This window comes from Ascaphus truei, chromosome 8, assembly GCF_040206685.1.
Source record: "Ascaphus truei isolate aAscTru1 chromosome 8, aAscTru1.hap1, whole genome shotgun sequence".
In the NCBI taxonomy this organism is placed as follows: domain Eukaryota; kingdom Metazoa; phylum Chordata; class Amphibia; order Anura; family Ascaphidae; genus Ascaphus; species Ascaphus truei.
Window position 1 is genome coordinate 60452451 of NC_134490.1, and position 19404 is coordinate 60471854.

Here is a 19404-nt window from a genome sequence, read left to right on the forward strand (position 1 = left end):
CGTTATACACTTGAAGGGCTTTGTTGTGGAAATGGATTTCCCCTCTCTCTGCACACTGACATCAGTTTTTCTTTTATGGAGTAAGAGTGCATCCGTATGATGACATCTCTTCTCCTTCTAGGCTCCTCCGAGCGGGGACCTAGTGCTCTATGAGCGCGATCTATCTCTAAGTCCCTGGTGGCAAGCTCTGGGATCAGGGACAGGAACAGTTCTTCCAGGTAAGTTTTGAGATTCTCCGTTTTTATTTCTTCAGGATGTTGCGGATCCGGATGTTTTGGCGGCGATCTCTGTTTTCGTGATCCTCAATGGATTCCTTCAGGGAATTGATTTCATATTCCAGGCGGCATATCTCGTCCTCCGCAGCGGTTTGGGAGTGAACCACCTCCTCCAGACTGGTTTCAACCTTGTCTGTGCACCCTGCCAATTACTTTATTTCTGCTTTAACCCCAGTTATAGCCATTTGTAGGTCTTCTTGAAAGTTGTGCCTCATTTTTGTTGAAAATTGTTCAAATAGTTGTTCCAAATAGGCTTTTGAAACCTCTACTGTCTCTTCTGCCTCCAGCAACCCCCCCTCAGCCCTGCGTGGGTTCATATCAGTCCCCTGAGAATTTTCTTCGGCGCCATCTTGGGAGTTCAGGGTTTCAGTTCCTCGGCCTGTCGGTTTCTGTATGCTCGCACAGAACTTAGCAATGTCCTGATTCACTGCTCTTTTCAGTTTATTTGCCATCTCTAGGCGTTTACCCAGTCGGGTCCCCGAAAAGGTATTTGTTTTTCTTGTTTTTTTTTCTTGTTCTAGTTGCTTTCAGGCAGGGAGTCTCGGAGCTCTTCACTCAAGCAACCATGCCGGCTGACGTCACCGGAAGTCTCAGTCTATGCTGTTTGATCTCATTTTAAACCCCTTTATTTTATATTCATTGATGATAATAAAGAATATTTTTAATATTACCACAACACTTTAGCTGTGATTGAGTGCTCACCTACTAGGTTTCTTTTCTCTCGTGTATGCAAATTTACCCTACCTAGTGAGCACCTCACACTGACTTCTCAGCTGTGCGGGGGCTACCCTCTTTTGTGTGTAGCTACTCTCACCTGTCTCCCCTACAATCTATCCTAAACGCTGCTGCCAGAATCACTCTACTCTTTCCTAAATCTGTCTCCGCGTCTCCCCTCCTGAACTCCCTCTCCTGGCTTCCGATCAAATCCCGCATCTCACACTCAATTCTCCTCCTCACTTTTAAAGCTTTACACTCTTCTGCCCCTCCTTACATCTCAGCTCTAATTTCTCGCTGTGCGCCATCCCGACTCTTGCGTTCTTCTCAAGGATGTCTTCTTTCTACCCCCTTTGTATCTAAAGCTCTCTCCCGCCTTAAACCTTTCCCTCCTACTATCTCTATATGTTCCCCTACCTACCAATTAGATTGTAAGCTCCCTGGAGTAGGGACTCCTCTTCCTTAATGTTTCTTTTATGTCTGAAGCACTTATTCCCATAACCTGTTATTTATATTATCTGTTATTTATATGATTACAACATGTATTACTACTGTGAAGCGTTATGTACATTTATGGCGCTATATAAATAAAGACATACAATACAAGACAATTATGTATTGCATCTTTGTATTAGTTGCCAGAAACAGTGAAGATTTCAGCCCTTACCGGGGCCTTATCAGGACTGATACAGAAAGTTGTTTACAGGAGCACAACATGGAATATACAGGACATGCCTATGGAGCACTTCCACTTAAATGTTCACTTAATATTTTGTTTAATTATATTATTGTACAACACTTGATTCATTTTTGGCCTCGGCATATAAAGAGATTTGGCCTCGGCATATCAAGGATGTTTTCTTTCTACCCCCTTTGTATCTTGGCCTGGGACATAGTGCCTTTAACCAGTGCTGAGGCACGCTGAGCCTCAGGGAAAGCGGCCTTACACAGCGCACCATCAGGGGGAGGGACGGGGGCGGGCCAGTGACGTCACGGAGCTGGTTCGCCCTCAATGGGCAAGCAGGGAAATTTGAAAACTCCGTCAGACACACGCTTCCCCAAGCGTTCTGACGCGTGCGCGAGCCCCCTGCTAAAGCCGCTCTCATTGCGGCTGCAGGGGCTCAGTGCCGAGCAGCAGCATGGCTCAGCATGGGTCAGCGCATAAGCGCTGACCATGTCCCAGGCCTAAAGCTCTCCCCCGTCTTAAACCTTTCTCACTTTCTGCCCCGCACCTCTGGAATGCCCTTCCCCTCAATACCCGACTAGCACCCTCTCTATCCACTTTTAAGACCCACCTTAAGACACATCTGCTTAAAGATGCATATGAATAGCACTGGATAATCCTGAACACATGATACATAAAGCTTGGCCCCCTGCAGACGCACTTACTAGAATTCCCTCCTACTGTCTCTGTACGTTCCCCTACCTACCAATCAGACTGTAAGCTCCTCGGAGCAGGGACTCCTCTTCCTTAATGTTACTTTTATGTCTGAAGCACTTATTCCCATGACCTGATTTATATTATTTGTTATTTATATGATATGTATTACTACTGTGAAGCGCTATGTACATTTATGGTGCTATATAAATAAAGCCATACATACAGATTATATGTGTACCCCTCATTTACTCTCATTCTGTCCCTTTCTCTTTCCCTTCATCTCTGCACTTGTTTCACATTCTTTTCATATAGGATTTATTTCCCCAATGTCCCTTTCTCCTTCCTAGAAGAGAGCAGCCTTAGTGCATCAATGCATGATGTAAAGGTGGATTGAGTGCCAGTTAATGGCAGCTCAACAGACGCATTAACTGAGGGCCCTACATTTAGCAGCTGCTACAAGACTCGTTTTAATCCTTTGTCATTTACAGACACTTTGGCAGTAAATTGAATCACTTTCAATTGTCCTTTTGTTTTTCGTGTAACACTTAATCTTGCTTAATTTAACCTCCTTGCTAGGTGTTTTATATTGATTATATGCCCAGTTTTGCCACAAACATATGCATAATACATTTATACTGTAGATATAAGTTACTATGATATTAATGCATTACAATACTTGTCTGAGAATAATCATAAATTAAATGTTATTTTATTATAAACCTCTCACAATGTAAATATAAAACCAGCACAAGAAATGCACTTTACTACGTTTCAGATATTCTTCGTACATTTCACACTTAAAAAGTGGTGTAATAGCCCCCTCCCCCTCCTTCCTCCCCCTCCCATCCAGTCACCACCCCCAAGAAAATGGAAAAAGTTATTGGGTCCCTGTCAGATTGTTGAAAGCACCATTGTCATGGGATCATGACACCCTTGTATGTACTGTTTGACATGATTGTACCCAATAAAAAAATTGAGTTAAAAAAAAAGTGGTGTAATAGAAAGAAAGCTCAGCAACTATCTAGATGAAACAGTTAACATGTTGAAGGGGGAGTAGTCGTACTAAGGACATTTTAATTAATACAATGAAGGAACCCTTTGTCTCCCATGTTTTTTTCACTGACATTGTTCGATTTCCCTTACCTGTGGTCTGATACTGTTAGCAGTATTGCTTGCATTTGGCTGCAAAGTCTCTTTTTTTTTATGATTTTGTACTTTACAGTGCAGTAAAAATCGTAGACATTACGCTGTTTGGGGTATACAAAATTTGAGTCACGTTATGCCAATTCCTTATTATTTACTAAAAGTAATTTCAAATGAATAAGGTAAACTGAAAGTATGCCATAACACAGCATCTTGTGTCTACATATATTTTACACCTGAAATGTACATTATATAAAGCCAAACATATACAGTAGATAATAAATAATAATTCTTCATGTCTCATTCTTATTTTGAGTGTAGCAATTTTTATTTTCAGTCATTAGCCATGTAAATCAAAAGGTCCAAAAAACCCCACTAACACCAACTCTCCTGTGCCATGCCTGTTGACATGCTGCTACGGTCGTTACTATTTAATTCGCACCTAATAAAATCAGACTGTACAATACATTCTGTAGAGTTGGGCAATGTACTGATATTATTTTTTATTATCCAGATAATAGTATCATAAGTCAATTTTTTTTTATATCATTGAGATACTGCTGTCAGTCACCCATGGGAGTCAATTAAGTTTTAGGGAGCTAGAGACATGCTGTTTTAAGATGCAGCAGTCTCATAGGCCCAGATTTATAAAAGGGTGCAAAGCTTTTGCAAGCCTAAGGCTAAGGCCCCGGTAAGTAGGGTGACCATTCGTACCGGTTTTACCGGTACAGTCCCGTTTTTTTGTGGCCTGTCCCGGTTTAAGTCTGTCCCGGTTTTTGTACCGGTTTTTTGTCCCTGGTCCCGGTATTGCGGGGCAGCGGCGGTGAGGAGAATGCGGCTGCCGGTAAGTATTTTCTATGTGTTTGTGAATGCTGCCGGGGGGACTGAATGATGGAGAATGCTGGGGGCGGGACTTAGAATGCCGGCCGGCCCCGCAGGGGATTGGATGAATGATGATGCCGGGGGCGGGACTTAGGATGCCGGCCGGCCCGCAGGGGATTGGTCGCAGCATGTCAGAGGAAGCCGGGGGCGGGACTTCCGCTTTGTGAAGCGCACACGTGACTGACTGCCTTCCCGCTCCCAGCTTCCCTGTGTGCGGTGAGTGTCCCCCTTCTGTCGCGGTGGTGCGCCTGCCCTTGCCCCCCGGCGCGCGCGCCTGCCTTTGCCCCCCTGGCGCACGTGCCTGCCTTTGCCCCCCGGCGCTCGCGCCTGGCTTTGCCCCCCGGCGCGCGCCTGCCTTGCCCCCCGGCGCGCTCCCACCTTTGCCCCCGGCGCTTACTTCCCCCCCGTCCACTTGGTGTGGGAGATAGGCTCGGGGGCGGGCAGTGGTGGCTGCGCGTTGTGCGGGCGGTGCAGGGGCTGGCGGGGTGTGTGTGTGTGTGTGTGTGTATCAGTGTGTGTGTGTGTGTGTGTCAGTGTGTGTGTGTGTGTGTGTGTATCAGTGGGTGTGTGTATCAGTGGGTGTGTGTGTGGGTGTATCAGTGTGTGTGTGTGTGTGTGTGTATCAGTGGGTGTGTGTGTGTATCAGTGGGTGGGTGTGTATCAGTGTGTGTGTGTGTTGTATCTGTGTGTGTGTGTGTGTGTGTGTATCAGTGTGTGTGTGTGTGTGTGTGTGTGTGTATCAGTGGGTGTGTGTGTGTATCAGGGTGTGTGTGTGTGTGTGTGTGTATCAGGGTGTGTGTGTGTGTGTGTGTGTATCAGGGTGTGTGTGTGTATATCAGTGGGTTTGTGTGTATCAGTGGGTGTGTGTGTGTGTATCGTGTGTGTGTGTGTGTATCGTGTGTGTGTGTGTGTGTATCAGTGGGTGTGTGGGTGTGTATCAGTGGGGTGTGTGGGTGTGTGTGTATCAGTGGGTGTGTGGGTATCAGTGTGTATCAGTGGGTGGGGGGGGGGTGTGTATCAGTGGTTTGGGTGGGTGTGTATCAGTGGGTTGAGTGGGTGTGTATCAGTGGGTTGGGTGGGTGTGTATCAGTGTGTGTGTGTGTGTGTATCCGTGTGTGTGTGTGTGTGTGTGTGTGTGTCAGTGTGTGTGTGTGTGTGTGTGTGTATCAGTGGGTGTGTGTATCAGTGGGTGTGTGTGTGTATCAGTGTGTGTGTGTGTGTGTGTGTGTGTATCAGTGGGTGTGGGTGTGTATGTGTATCAGTGGGTGGGTGTGTATCAGTGTGTGTGTGTGTGTTTGTATCTGTGTGTGTGTGTGTGTGTGTGTATCAGTGTGTGTGTGTGTGTGTGTGTATCAGTGGGTGTGTGTATCAGTGGGTGTGTGTGTGGGTGTATCAGTGTGTGTGTGTGTGTGTATCAGTGGGTGTGTGTGTATCAGTGGGGTGGGTGTGTATCAGTGTGTGTGTGTGTGTGTGTATCAGTGTGTGGGTGGGTGTATCAGTGTGTGTGTGTGTGTGTGTGTGTGTGTGTGTGTGTGTGTGTGTGTGTGTATCAGTGGGTGGGTGTGTGTATCAGTGTGTGTGTATCAGTGGGTGTGTGTGTGTGTGTGTATCAGGGTGTGTGTGTGTGTGTATCAGGGTGTGTGTGTGTGTATCAGGGTGTGTGTGTGTGTGTGTATCAGGGTGTGTGTGTGTGTATCAGGGTGTGTGTGTGTGTATATCAGTGGGTTTGTGTGTATCAGTGGGTGTGTGTGTGTGTATCGTGTGTGTGTGTGTGTATCGTGTGTGTGTGTGTGTGTGTGTATCAGTGGGTGTGTGGGTGTGTATCAGTGGGTGTGTGGGTGTGTGTGTATCAGTGGGTGTGTGGGTATCAGTGTGTATCAGTGGGTGGGGGGGGGTGTGTATCAGTGGGTTGGGTGGGTGTGTATCAGTGGGTTGAGTGGGTGTGTATCAGTGGGTTGGGTGGGTGTGTATCAGTGGGTTGGGTGGGTGTGTATCAGTGTGTGTGTGTATCAGTGGGTGTGTGTCTCCCTCACCCTCCCTGTCACTCCCTGTCTCTCCCTCTCCCTCCCTCCGTCTCTCCCTCTCCCTCCCTCCCTGTCTCTCCCTCTCCCTCCCTGTCTCTCCCTCTCCCTCCCTCCCTGTCTCTCCCTCCCTCCCTGTCTCTCCCTCCCTCCTCCCTGTCTCCACCTCTCCCTCCCTCCCTGTCTCCACCTCTCCCTCCCTCCCTGTCTCCACCTCTCCCTCCCTCCCTGTCTCTCCCTCTCCCTCCCTGTCTCTCCCTCCCTCCCTGTCTCTCCCTCTCCCTCCCTCCCTGTCTCTCCCTCCCTCCCTGTCTCTCCCTCCCTCCCTGTCTCTGTCTCTCCCTCCCTCCCTGTCTCTGTCTCTCCCTCCCTCCCTCCCTGTCTCTCCCTCCCTGTCTCTCCTCCCTCCCTGTCTCTGTCTCTCCCTCCCTGTCTCTGTCTCTCCCTGTCTCTCCCTCTCCCTCCCTGTCTCTGTCTCTCCCTCCCTCCCTCCCTCCCTCCCTGTCTCTGTCTCTCCCTCCCTCCCTCCCTGTCTCTGTCTCTCCCTCCCTCCCTCCCTGTCTCTGTCTCTCCTCCCTCCCTCCCTGTCTCTGTCTCTCCCTCCCTCCCTCCCTGTCTCTGTCTCTCCCTCCCTCCCTGTCTCTGTCTCTCCCTCCCTCCCTGTCTCTGTCTCTCCCTCCCTCCCTGTCTCTGTCTCTCCCTCCCTCCCTGTCTCTGTCTCTCCCTCCCTCCCTCCCTGTCTCTGTCTCTCCCTCCCTCCCTGTCTCTGTCTCTCCCTCCCTGTCTCCCTCTCTCGCTCCCCCTCTGTCTCCCTCTCTCTCGCCCTCTCTCTCGCTCCCCCTCTGTATCCCTCTCTCTCGCTCTCCCTCTCTCTCGCTCCCCCTCTGTCTCCCTCTCTCTCGATCCCCCTCTGTCTCCCTCTCTCTCGCTCCCCCTCTCCCCCTCTCTCTCCCCCTGTCTCCATCTCTCCCCGTCTCCCTCTCCCCCCCGTCTCCCTCTCTCTCCCCCCGTCTCCCTCTCTCTCCCCCCGTCTCCCTCTCTCTCCCCCCGTCTCCCTCTCTCTCCCCCCGTCTCCCTCTCTCTCCCCCGTCTCCCTCTCTCCCCCTGTCTCCCTCTCTCCCCCTGTCTCCCTCTCTCCCCCTGTCTCCCTCTCTCCCCCTGTCTCCCTCTCTCCCCCTGTCTCCCTCTCTCTCTCTCCCCCTGTCTCTCTCTCTCTCCCCTGTCTCTCTCTCTCTCCGTCTCCCTCTCTCCGTCTCCCTCCGTCTCCCTCTCTCTCCGTCTCCCTCCCTGTCTCCCTCTCTCTCCGTCTCCCTCCCTGTCTCCCTCTCTCTCCGTCTCCCTCCCTGTCTCCCTCTCTCTCCGTCTCCCTCCCTGTCTCCCTCCCTCTCCGTCTCCCTCCCTGTCTCCCTCTCTCTCCGTCTCCCTCCCTGTCTCCCTCTCTCTCCGTCTCCCTCCCTGTCTCCCTCTCTCTCCATCTCCCTCCCTGTCTCCCTCACCCTCTATGTCTTATCTTAACTGCCGTATACCTACATTGAAGTAACCTACCCTTCTTTCTTCCAGATCTGACTCAAGTTTCACGCGGGAGACATCGGAAGACAGGTAAGGAACACCTCCCCTCCAGTATAATACCTTGAGGGACTGCGGATCAGGTAAGATCCCAGGCGGGATTGCTGCTTTAGAAATTGTGAAGAGGGGGCGTCCTGACACTGGTTAAGGGGTTCAGATTCATTCACATCTGTTTTTATTGTTTTTTTCGATTAGTGAGGTCATCCGACGCACGCGCACACACGCACGTAACAAGGACTAATGGTAGTAAAGTATAAGTGTACTACAATAAATAAACTGTTATGTAGAAAAAAAAATGTGTCCCGGTTTTTCATTTTCAAAATCTGGTCACCCTACCGGTAAGGCCTTGCCCCCGCTGGCTACTGCAGCACCCGCTGTGGCGGACGCTGCACGGACGAGAGCCCTCCCCTCAATGGCGCCGGGCCCGCTGCGAGGGGGGGCTGCAGCGCTGGGGCGAGAGTTGCCCCTGCTCTCAATAGAATTGAGAGCAGGACTCGCGACAAGGCACGCCCCCCGGCGGTTCAGCCAATGAGGGCGAACCTGCCGGGTGATGTCATGGCCGCGCCCCCGTCACTCCCCCGCCACACCCCCCCGGTCTCTCTTCCTGCAGTGAGCTGCAGACCGGGGAATTGGCTGCACGTGCCGCCAATCTCGCGGGCGCGCATTGCAGCGGAGTTACCGGGGCCTTAGCCTTACTCCAGGCCTCAGTAATTGCTAAATCAGATTGCCCACTTCCCTTCTCTACCCCATCTCTGATGTTTAGTAAGAGGCGGAAGGACTTTATATATTTTAAAATATAATTCAAAAAGCACTTTAACATGTAAAAAATAAATTAAAAAAAAAACATTATTTGGAAGGTATTTAGTTTAAACATTGATTTAAAAGTTATTGTTTTTTCCCCCTAATAAACAGATATTTATTGTGATAAGTAAGGTATCGTGATAATATTTAATATAGTTATTGTGAAAATGTTTTTGTTATCGCCTAGCCCAGTGTCTTTCAACCAGGGTTCCCTCGGCATCCCTAAAGGGTTCCCTGTAATTTCAGGTCATTTTAAAATTCTACCAAATACAGAAGAATTTACAATGCATCTGCTAACAGAGTTACTGTTAGAGAGGGTTGGGGTTCCTTACAATGCATCTGATCTCAGACGCGCTATTAGAGTTGATGTTCCTCAGAATTTCACATAGGGTTCATTAACCCCCAAAAATGTTGGAAACCACTGGCCTAGCCCTATTCTGTTGAATTGTCATTGTGCTTTTTGGGTTTGTGCCTAAATCTGAAAAACCATTAAACACATTCAACTAGGAATAAAACATCTAAACTCTATACAGGATGTTAGATTCTGAGTGATCTTCCTTTTACTACAAATTTAGAATTTCTTCCCAAATAGTTCAGAGGTTTTTATGGACACACCCAAGTGTTATTTGCAGATGTAGGTATATAAAAGCTTTTAAAGTAGGACTAATACAGTATATTCAGAATTCTTAACACTCCTGCCAGCTTGTGTCCCTTTAAGAATGAGCTCAACCCCATATTCTTCCTCCTTGTTATTACATAAATACCAGCTAAATGGAGGGATATACAGTAGCCGCCTTTGATAGTTGGCATCACAAACCCAAAATAACTTCTTAAATGTATAAACAAAAAATAGCCCAGCACTCACTGTCTGTAGAAAATAGAACAAATGAACGGGATAATGCCAAAAAGTGTGATTTAATGTGTAACACAAACAACCAATACCAGAACTGCATACCCTACATCAAAAAATGGTATAAAGCAATAACCAATCGATAAAAATAGGCAAAAATAGGAAAATAAGGAGGAGGGAGGGGGGAGGGGGTGGGTGATAGGGTAGGTGCACAGAGATACAGTACGGGACAAGACAACATACAGGTGGGTATAATAGTGGGGAAGTAGCAGGGGGGCAACGTTTCGGGGAACATAAAATAATAAGCAAAACAAAGTTTTGAATTATATATACTTAGTTTTGTTTAGTTTTTTCAGTTTTTATTAAGGTTTATGTTCATGCATGTTTTATCCTGTTTTAATGTGTATATACACATCTCTTACATTAACTTTGTTTTGCTTATTATTTTATTTGTAGGTAACTTTTAATTTGTCTCTTGCGGGGTTCACAAGTGACCTCTTGTTCTGGCTGTTTGTGTGGTCTGCCCACCTACTGCTGCCTCCTGTGCTGGTATCATTATTATTGCTCTGCATATGCTGGAATGGACTGTGGGGCTGATCCTCCCTCCGATTGGAGCCTCAACTAGCCACTAAACCCTATGACATGACCTTCCAGTCAACTGCGCATGCGCAGACTACTCCGTTATTGATTCTATGGATTTTACGCTGTGCGCATAGTGCGCATGCGCACGCACCGCGCACATCACAGCTGATTTCGGCAAAATGCTGAAGAGAGGATCGGCGTCACGGGATCCTGAACAGAGCCCACAGCTGATGTGCATGTTAGGCCTCGTTCAGGGTGCTGGCTTCGGAGGGAGGGCGTGCTGCCGTGCGTGCTGCCGTGAGAAACAAAGTATTCAATTTGAATACTGGTTTTCAGGGTAGCAACCGCCCTGTCTCCGAAGCCAGGAGTTGAAGCTGACTACAGTTTCAATAAACGAAAATTTCGTTTTTTGGTGCTGCAGCAGCGTCACAGGGACCAAGGCAGCCAATGAAATCATTCTTCAGAATGACTTCATGACTGCAACTTGGATACTTACCCTGCTGTGTGTAACCCCGCCCCCTCCCCAACGCTGAAAAGTCTGCTGGGGGATAAACACAGATCGCCGAGCAAACTGCAGCACTGCCTCCCTCACGCCCTCCCTCCGAGTCCTGCAGCTGGCACCCTGAACGAGGCCTTAGGTTTGGACTCGGAAGCGCAGATGGATGACGTCACCCCACCTTTATTACAGCTCTGGCATGGACAGTTCTTCACAGACGCCCCTAGCATCTGACAGGAGCAGGACTGCTGTGTTCCATACAGATTGTCTGTGGTTTGCATTTCTTGCCTCATATTATTTATCCTGCTCCTTTTTGGGTTTTTCTCTTGTTTGCTATTATACCAAGTTGTTTGGTTGTTCATTTGTGCCTTTATTTTACTTTTTGTGTGGGGGTTGTTTTAGTCTTTTATTGGGACTTGACGCTGTTGTTGTGGGTCTGAGGGACCGGGTAGTACCCCTCTGTTCCATTGGAGAGAGGGGGAACGGGCCTGACGAAGGGGTGTTCCCCAAAACGTTGCCCCCCTGCTACTTCCCCACTATTGTACCCACCTGTATGTTGTCTTGTCCCGTACTGAATCTCTGTGCACCTACCCTATCACCCACCCCCTCCCCCCTCCCTCCTCCTTATTTTTCTATTTTTGCCTATTTTTATTGATTGGTTATTGCTTTATACCATTTTTTGATGTAGGGTATGCAGTTCTGGTATTGGTTGTTTGTGTTACACATTAAATCACACTTTTTGGCATTATCCCATTCATTTGTTCTATTTTCTACAGACAGTGAGTGCTGGGCTATTTTTTGTTTATATGTATTATTATTAGAGGAATTCGGTCCTCTTTAGTCCTATGCACCCTGCATTATTTCTGCTGTTTAAGTGAGTGCTGTGTATCACTTTCTTGTTCTGTTAACTTCTTAAATGTATACACAAATCTTTAGACATTTTAGATCAGGGGTCCCCAACCTTTTTGTGACCAAGGGCACACTTGAAACTTCAGGAGAGAGTGGCGGGCACCAACCAATTAACACACATGCACACACACAATACACTTAACTTGGGGAAAGGCCTCCACTGCCACGCCGGTCCCGCTCACGGATGCGGAAGTTGGGCCCGACTTCCGGAACCAGGCACATAGTGGCTGTTGGTGGCGAGCTACTTACTGGCAGCGGACGAGCTACTTACTGGCAACGGACGAGCTACCGGTTCCTCGCTATCGATGTGTTATCAACTGGTTGGCCTGTCAGTCGCTGGTATCCACAAAAGGCTTGGCGGGTGCCAAAGTGCCCCTGGCATTACATTGGGGAACCGTTTTAGATAATGAAACAATCTTTTCATATGAGCAAGTTTAGTACTGTGGCTTTCAAACATGCTTTAAATCGCATACACAAGCAACAATGAGCTAGTGTGTGTTCGATCTGTCAGATGTTACCATGTTGACACTGCCTGACTCCACAGTATCCGCAGGCCTGTGTGTGCGCATGAGTGATTGAAACAAGAAAACAATGCAGCCGGTTTACAAGACAACCTTTCTACTATCAAGTAGTAACTAGTTAATATGCTGGCAGGATCACAACATATTGCTCTGTAATTGCAAAATTCTGGGAGTAACGTAGAAACTTCATCCAAAAAGAAAACTTTCCCTTTTTTTTTTTTTTTTAACTATTTATTTTTACAATGTTTTATGTGATACAGAAAGAAATGGTGGAGGACATATAGACACAATACCATATACATTCAGGTGCTGTGCATTTTCTTTCAGATAATATGAGCTCCTATCAATGAATAGGAGAAAGAAGACAAACAAAGATGGAGGGGGAGGGTTTTCCACCAAATACATATTTAAAAACAGAAAACATGTTTACTTTAAAAAATCGAAATCTTAGATACACTGAAATCCTGGAATGATGTCTGGTCAATGTTACAGTATGGTAAGTTGAATGGGCATTTAATGTTAAAATAGCAGCAATCCTGTCTGGAATATGTTTTTTTTTTTACATTATTGATTTTTGGGACCAGAGGGTTTCTGAGATACACACGGTTGTACTTACATTTACCTGTGCTCACTCCTGGGGAAACAACATGGCCAACAAATCTTGCAGGTCCATCGGGCCAATAGGAAGTCACATAATCATTGGTTTGCGGCTTCCTGTTGGACGATACAAGCGCCATAGTGAATACTACATGGGATACAATGGCACTAAAAATGACAATTATGTCAGGAACTGTTACATTATGATTCACACAGCTGATATCTTTTTTTCTTCTACAACAAGGTTGCACAAGATGATATGCACCTTGCTAAAGAGATACAATTGTATGATCTATTTTTACAATTCTTTTTTCTACTCCACATGTTTATGGGGTGATGAAGTCAGCACATCAACTGACGAAACGAGTAGGGCTTACGTCATCACGTGATTGCTGATCAGCTGTGAGAGGATTCCCTTGGCTGGTGCTGTTTGGAGGCTGAAAGAAGCGTGCAGCTTCACTTTTACTGGTGGCGAAATTGAGAGCTATATTGCGGGGAGAATAACCGTGAGGTCTGGCTATATGCTTATGGGCTATTAGCCCTTACTAACATCGTTGGGCTCCTGTCCCTTCCGGTTGGTGAACGAAGATAAAGAATACACTGTGCTTTTCCCGGATCAGTTCACTTTGACCTCCTTGCTGTATATCTGAGGGGCTTAGCTGATGGGTTAATGTGTACACCTTCCAGGATCAACTACCTCTGCTGCGAGACTGTTCCTATACCCATTTCTCCCTGCAAGTGTTTTGCTAATACTACCACAGGACTGGTTACAAACTGACACTTTTCTATCAATATCCTCAGTCAGGATTTAACTAGCATTGTGCTATATAATATCTACTTGCAGTATGTGTGCTAGGCCGCACTCCACAATCCAGTCCGTATGTAGAATAGATGATAAGGTGCACGGGAACAAGGAGTAACCTCAAACCCCCAAACAAATCAATAATATATACAAGGGTCCCCAGCACACAAAAGAAGTAATAGAGACAAGATAAGTCCATAAGAAAATAAATGTATTAAATGTAATAGCAGCTACAACATTGACCCTGACCCAGGGTCTGGAGGGTACAGCTCGTGGAGAACAATACACAGGGAGTGGAGGGGAGGAGGGGGAACAAAGGGGAGGAAACAATAAACAGCTACACAAGGATAGGGAACAACATACAATACACGTAAAATGGAAAGGTGATAAAATATAAGGGGGGGGCGACGTTTTGGAGCCTAATGCCCCTTATTCATGCCCGTTTCCACAGGCTAAGAATAGCCTATGGTACTTCCCTATTATTCACACCTCCAACCCACTACCTCTAGCAGGGAAAATATCCACAAAAATAAGTCTGTCTATAAACAGTAAATCTATCTTCTAGATCCACAAGTATCAATATTGCTGAAAGACAACACGGTAAACAGTTAGGTCGGGAAATAATTGGACACTGACACAATTTTCATAATTTGGGCTCTGTACACCACCACAATGTATTTGAAATGAAACAACAGAGATGCAATAGAAGTGCAGACTTTCAGCTTTAATTCAAGGGGTTGACAAAAATATCATATGAAACGTTTAGGAATTGCAACCATTTTCATACACAGTCCCCTTATTTCAGGGGCTCAAATGTAATTAGACAAATGAACACAATCATAAATAAAATGTTAATTTTTAATACTTTGTCGAAAATCCTCTGCAGGCAATGACTGCTTGAAGTCTGGAACGCATGGACATCACCAAATGCTGGGTTTCCTCCTTTGTGATGCTTTGCCAGGCCTTTACTGCAGCTGTCTTCAGTTGTTGTTTGTTCATGGGTCTTTCTGCCTTAAGTTTTGTCTTCAGCAAGTGAAATGCATGCTCGATCGGGTTGAGATCAGGTGATTGACTCGGTTTGCAGAATATTCCACTTTATTGCCTTAAAAAAACTCATGGGTTGCTTTCGCAGTATGTTTTGGGTCATTGTCTATCTGTAAAGTGAAGCGCCATCCAATCAACTTCGCTGAATTTGGCTGAATCTGAGCAGACAATATATCCCTATACACTTCAGAATTCATCCGGCTGCTTCTGTCTTCTGTCACATCATCAATAAACACTAGTGACCCAGTGCCATTGTGAGCCATGCATGCCCATGCCATCACACTGCCTCCACCGTGTTTTACAGATGATGTGGTATGCTTCGTATCATGAGCCGTTCCAAGCATTCTCCGTATTTTTTTCTTCCCATCATTCTGGTACAGGTTGATCTTAGTTTCATCTGTCCAAACAATGCTGTTTCAGAACTGGGCTGGCTTTTTTAGATATTTTTTGACAAAGTCTAATCTGGCCTTTCTATTATTGAGGCTTATGAATGGTTTGCACCTTGAGGTGAACCCTCTGTATTTGCTCTCGTGAAGGCTTCTCTTTATAGTAGACTTGGATAATGATATGCCTACCTCCTGGAGAGTGTTCTTCACTTGGCTGGATGTTGTAAACGGGTTTTTCTTTACCATGGAAAGGATCCTACGATCATCCACCACTGTTGCCTTCTGTGGACGTCCAGGCCTTTTTGTGTTGCAGAGCTCATCAGTGAGTTCTTTTTTTCTCAGAATGTACCAAACTATTGATTTGGCCACTCCTAATGTTCCTGCTATCTCTCTGATGGATTTTTTTAATTTTTTTTGCAGCCTAAGGATGCCCTGTTTCACTTGCATTGAGAGCGCCTTTGACCGTGTGTTGTGGGTTCACAGCAACAGCTTCCAAATGTGAATGCCACATCTGGAATCAACTCCAGACCTTTTTACCTGCTTAATTGATAATGAAATTACAAAGGAATAGCCCACACCTGTCCATGAAACAGCCTTTGAGTCAATTGTCCAATTACTTTTGGTACCTTGAAAAAGTGGGGGCTACATATTAAAGAGATGTAATTCCTGAACTTTCTCCAATTTGGATGTGAATACCATCAAATTAAAGCTGATAGACTGCACTTTAAGCCCATATTCATTATTTAACTGTAACTTGAATTTATTTTGGTACACAGCCGAAATAACAGAATTGTATCAGTGTCCAATTATTTTCGGACCTAACTGTATATACTGTATAAAGCAGACTGTCCATGAAATAGGGAACGGTGTATTGTGAATAATACTTCCTGACAATTGCAGTGATAAGTGTGATATATAGGAATGAAAGCAGCAACCACCCTGTACCAAGACTGAGCTTATATGCACAGACTAATAATGCTATAGAATCCTGTGCACATGGGAGGATTGCAGACTAACACCCTGAAAGGCACAGAAGTTATACCAAAGCAGAGGATACGTATCACTTATATTCCTTCTAACTGGGCAATTGTTCTTGTGTCCTTAATACTGTCTCTAGTTCAGACTTAGGCTGTGCTTATAGTGCCTGGCAATGGCGGCGTGCGCCAAAAAAATCAATTGAATCCGTTGCATGCACTTATAGTAAGTGCAACGGCGACGGAGCGACAACATTTTTTGAAGCCAGTTAAATTTGATTTTTTTAGAGAAGTCGCAACATGTGACTGTCTCTAAACCAATCACAGAGCGCTGCCCTCCTCCTTGGTGACGTCACTGGCCTTGTCGCCAGCGACGTCACTTAAAACTAAAGTTTAACTTTCGCCAGTGGCGACGGGTGACGTCATCGGTTGCGCCGCCATAAACGCGGCCTTACACTTACTCAATTCACTGCGTATTTTTTGTCAGATCTCATGTGATGAGATGGTTACTATTGTGCACAGAATTCTATAGCATTATTAGTCTGTGCATATTAGCTCAGTCTTGGTAAAGGGCGGTTGCTGCTTTCATTCCTATCTACAGGCATACCCCGCATTAACGTACGCAATGGGACCGGAGCATGTATGTAAAGCGAAAAGGTACTTAAAGTGAAGCACTACGTTTTCCCACTTATCGATGCATGTACTGTACTGCAATCGTCATATACATGCATACCTTATGTAAATAAGGCATTTGTAACAGGCTCTATAGTCTCCCCGCTTGCGCACAGCTTCGGTACAGGTAGGGAGCCGGTATTGCTGTTCAGGACGTGATGACAGGCACATGTGCGAGCTGCTGTTTGCCTATTGGACGCTATGTCCTTACTCGCGAGTGTACTTAAAGTGAGTGTCCTTAAACCGGGGTATGCCTGTATCACACTTATCACTGCAATTGTGAGGAAGTATTATTCATAATACACAGTTCCCTATTTCATGGACAGTCTGCTTTATACAGTATATATACCGTGTTGTCTTTCAGCAATATTGATACTTGTGGATCTAGAAGATAGATTTACTGTTATAGACAGACTTATTTTTGTGGATATTTTCCCTGTGAGAGTGAGAAAAGCGTAAATAAAAAACACAGTCTGAGGTTATTTTGAAACAGAATAACACGTGAATTTATTCAAGTCAAGTGCACAACGGAGGCAGCTTTTGAAAAAAAGCTCTCTAACAACACGGTATGCCATATATTTATACCCTAAAACCTAAAGCTCCACCCCTTTATGGGGGGGCTTGCACGTCACTAAATATTACCTCATTTTGTAATACATAACAATACTAAAGCTGATGTCATTTTGTAATACATAACAATATTGGATAACTGTCTGTAAGCTAAAAATCATTACGGGGTTAAATGTGATGTCAGTTCTGCCACTTGGCACATTGTATGAGAAACAGTTTATCTTAGACTACTAACGAGGCTTTCTCATAATATCTGGCCTGTTTACACTTTCAATTTGAAGCTGATTGGATGAGGAACTATCAATAAAGTCAGCTAAGAGCGAAAACATTCCATTCTCTGTTTCACACAGATTTCTTCATATAGAATGATGACATTAAAACTCACAAAGACAAGACAAGATGGCGGACTGAAAATAGTCAAACAAAATGGCTGCTTTGATCCTAATGCTATTATGTCAGACCCCCTAATGTCTCAACTTCATCAGTCCCTCCTCTGATTCTTTAAAACATTGTTTTTTGAGAATTATTGGCATGATTTTAGTCCAGAAACACGTTGGGAGGCACAGGGGTGCTCCATCATCTCACAATGCTGCTGTAGGGTATAGGACAGTGCACGAGGGTGCCTGCCAAATGTAGTCATAGTCTCGTATGGCGTTGCAGCCAAATTCTTTTCCAGAGTTAGAACACTGTACTTGGCATCTTTTTTCTTCAAGGGACTGCTGTAAACTGTATTGGATCTGCAAACAATGGCATCATGTCTGCAAAGGGGGTTGTACATTTGTGGATCATGCCTTTGTCAAACGTAACACAAACATAGATGACAACGAGTATCACAATCACACACATTACCGCATTCAAAAATTTCGCTCCTAGTGATCCTATCAATCCATCAAGCCCCAAAGGGTCCCAGTCTGTGTCACTTTCTTTCCTAAGTCTTTCTTGAATTTCTTTTATCTTATCTAACTCATGTTGTACCTTGTCACTCTGATCTTGGATGAAAACACAACATTGTTCTTTAATTAGGGCACATACACCTCATTTTGATGCTAAAATGTAATCTAAAGCCATTCTGTTTTGTAAGACCATACTGTAAGCCTGATCTGAACCTGTTCTTGGTTTAGTGATGCAATAGCTGTAGTGGTGTGATTGAGGACATCATCTAACACATCTGTTAATGTATTAAGCCTGTCATATAGTAACCCAACTTCTACATTTAGAACTAAACTAACCCAAAAATTTTCTTTAAACTACTTTTCAGCCCTGCAATATTTGGTGTTTTTCTCTTGTTTCTGGTTGTTGGAGGCACTTGACCCATAAATGATTGGTGTTGCTAGTGTAAAAATGGATACAAAAAATGCAAAAAACTTATTTTAGGCAAGTGACCTTTCTGCTGCTAGCTAAAGAAAAATAGCATCTACAGCTAAACCCCGTTATAACGCGGTCCTCGGGGTCCACCCCGAGACCACCGCGTTAGTAACGGGGTCGCGCTAATTAAAAAAAAAAAAAATGGCCGCCGCGCACCTGATCGGGAGGGAGTGAGGAGGGAAGGAAGGAAGAGGTGGCCGGAAGCCCTACAAATGGCGACGATTCATCTCTCCTCCCTCCCTCTCCCTCCCAGCCCCTCCCCTCTCCCTCCCTCCCAGCCCCTCCCCTCTCCCTCCCAGCCCCGTGGTTTTTTTTCTTCAATGGCAGCCTGCCGGGGAGGTCAGAGCATGTGTGTGTGTATCTCTATCTCTCTATGTGTGTATATCTCTGTCTCTCTATGTGTGTGTATATCTCTGTCTCTCTCTGTGTGTATATCTCTGTCTCTCTATATGTGTGTATATCTCTGTCTCTCTCTGTGTGTGTGTATATCTCTGTCTCTCTGTGTGTGTATATCTCTGTCTCTCTCTATGTGTGTGTGTGTGTGTATCTCTGTCTCTCTGTGTGTGTATATCTCTGTCTCTCTATGTGTGTGTATATCTCTATCTCTTGACTAGGTCAAGTGATGAGCAGTTTAACATTAAACCTTTGTCTGCTTTTTGTGCTGTTCAATAAAAAATAAACAGAAATGTTTTCTTCTATTTCAAGGCAGTTTTACTCCATAAGGTGAACTGACAATGCAGTTTCCTTTGTAGTGAATTTATGAGAGTAGAATGGTTTACATGTGATCTTTAGTGCCTTCTTTGTGCATTTCTGTTGTAAATAGGTTTGTCTGTGTTACTTGGTGGTCTATGCA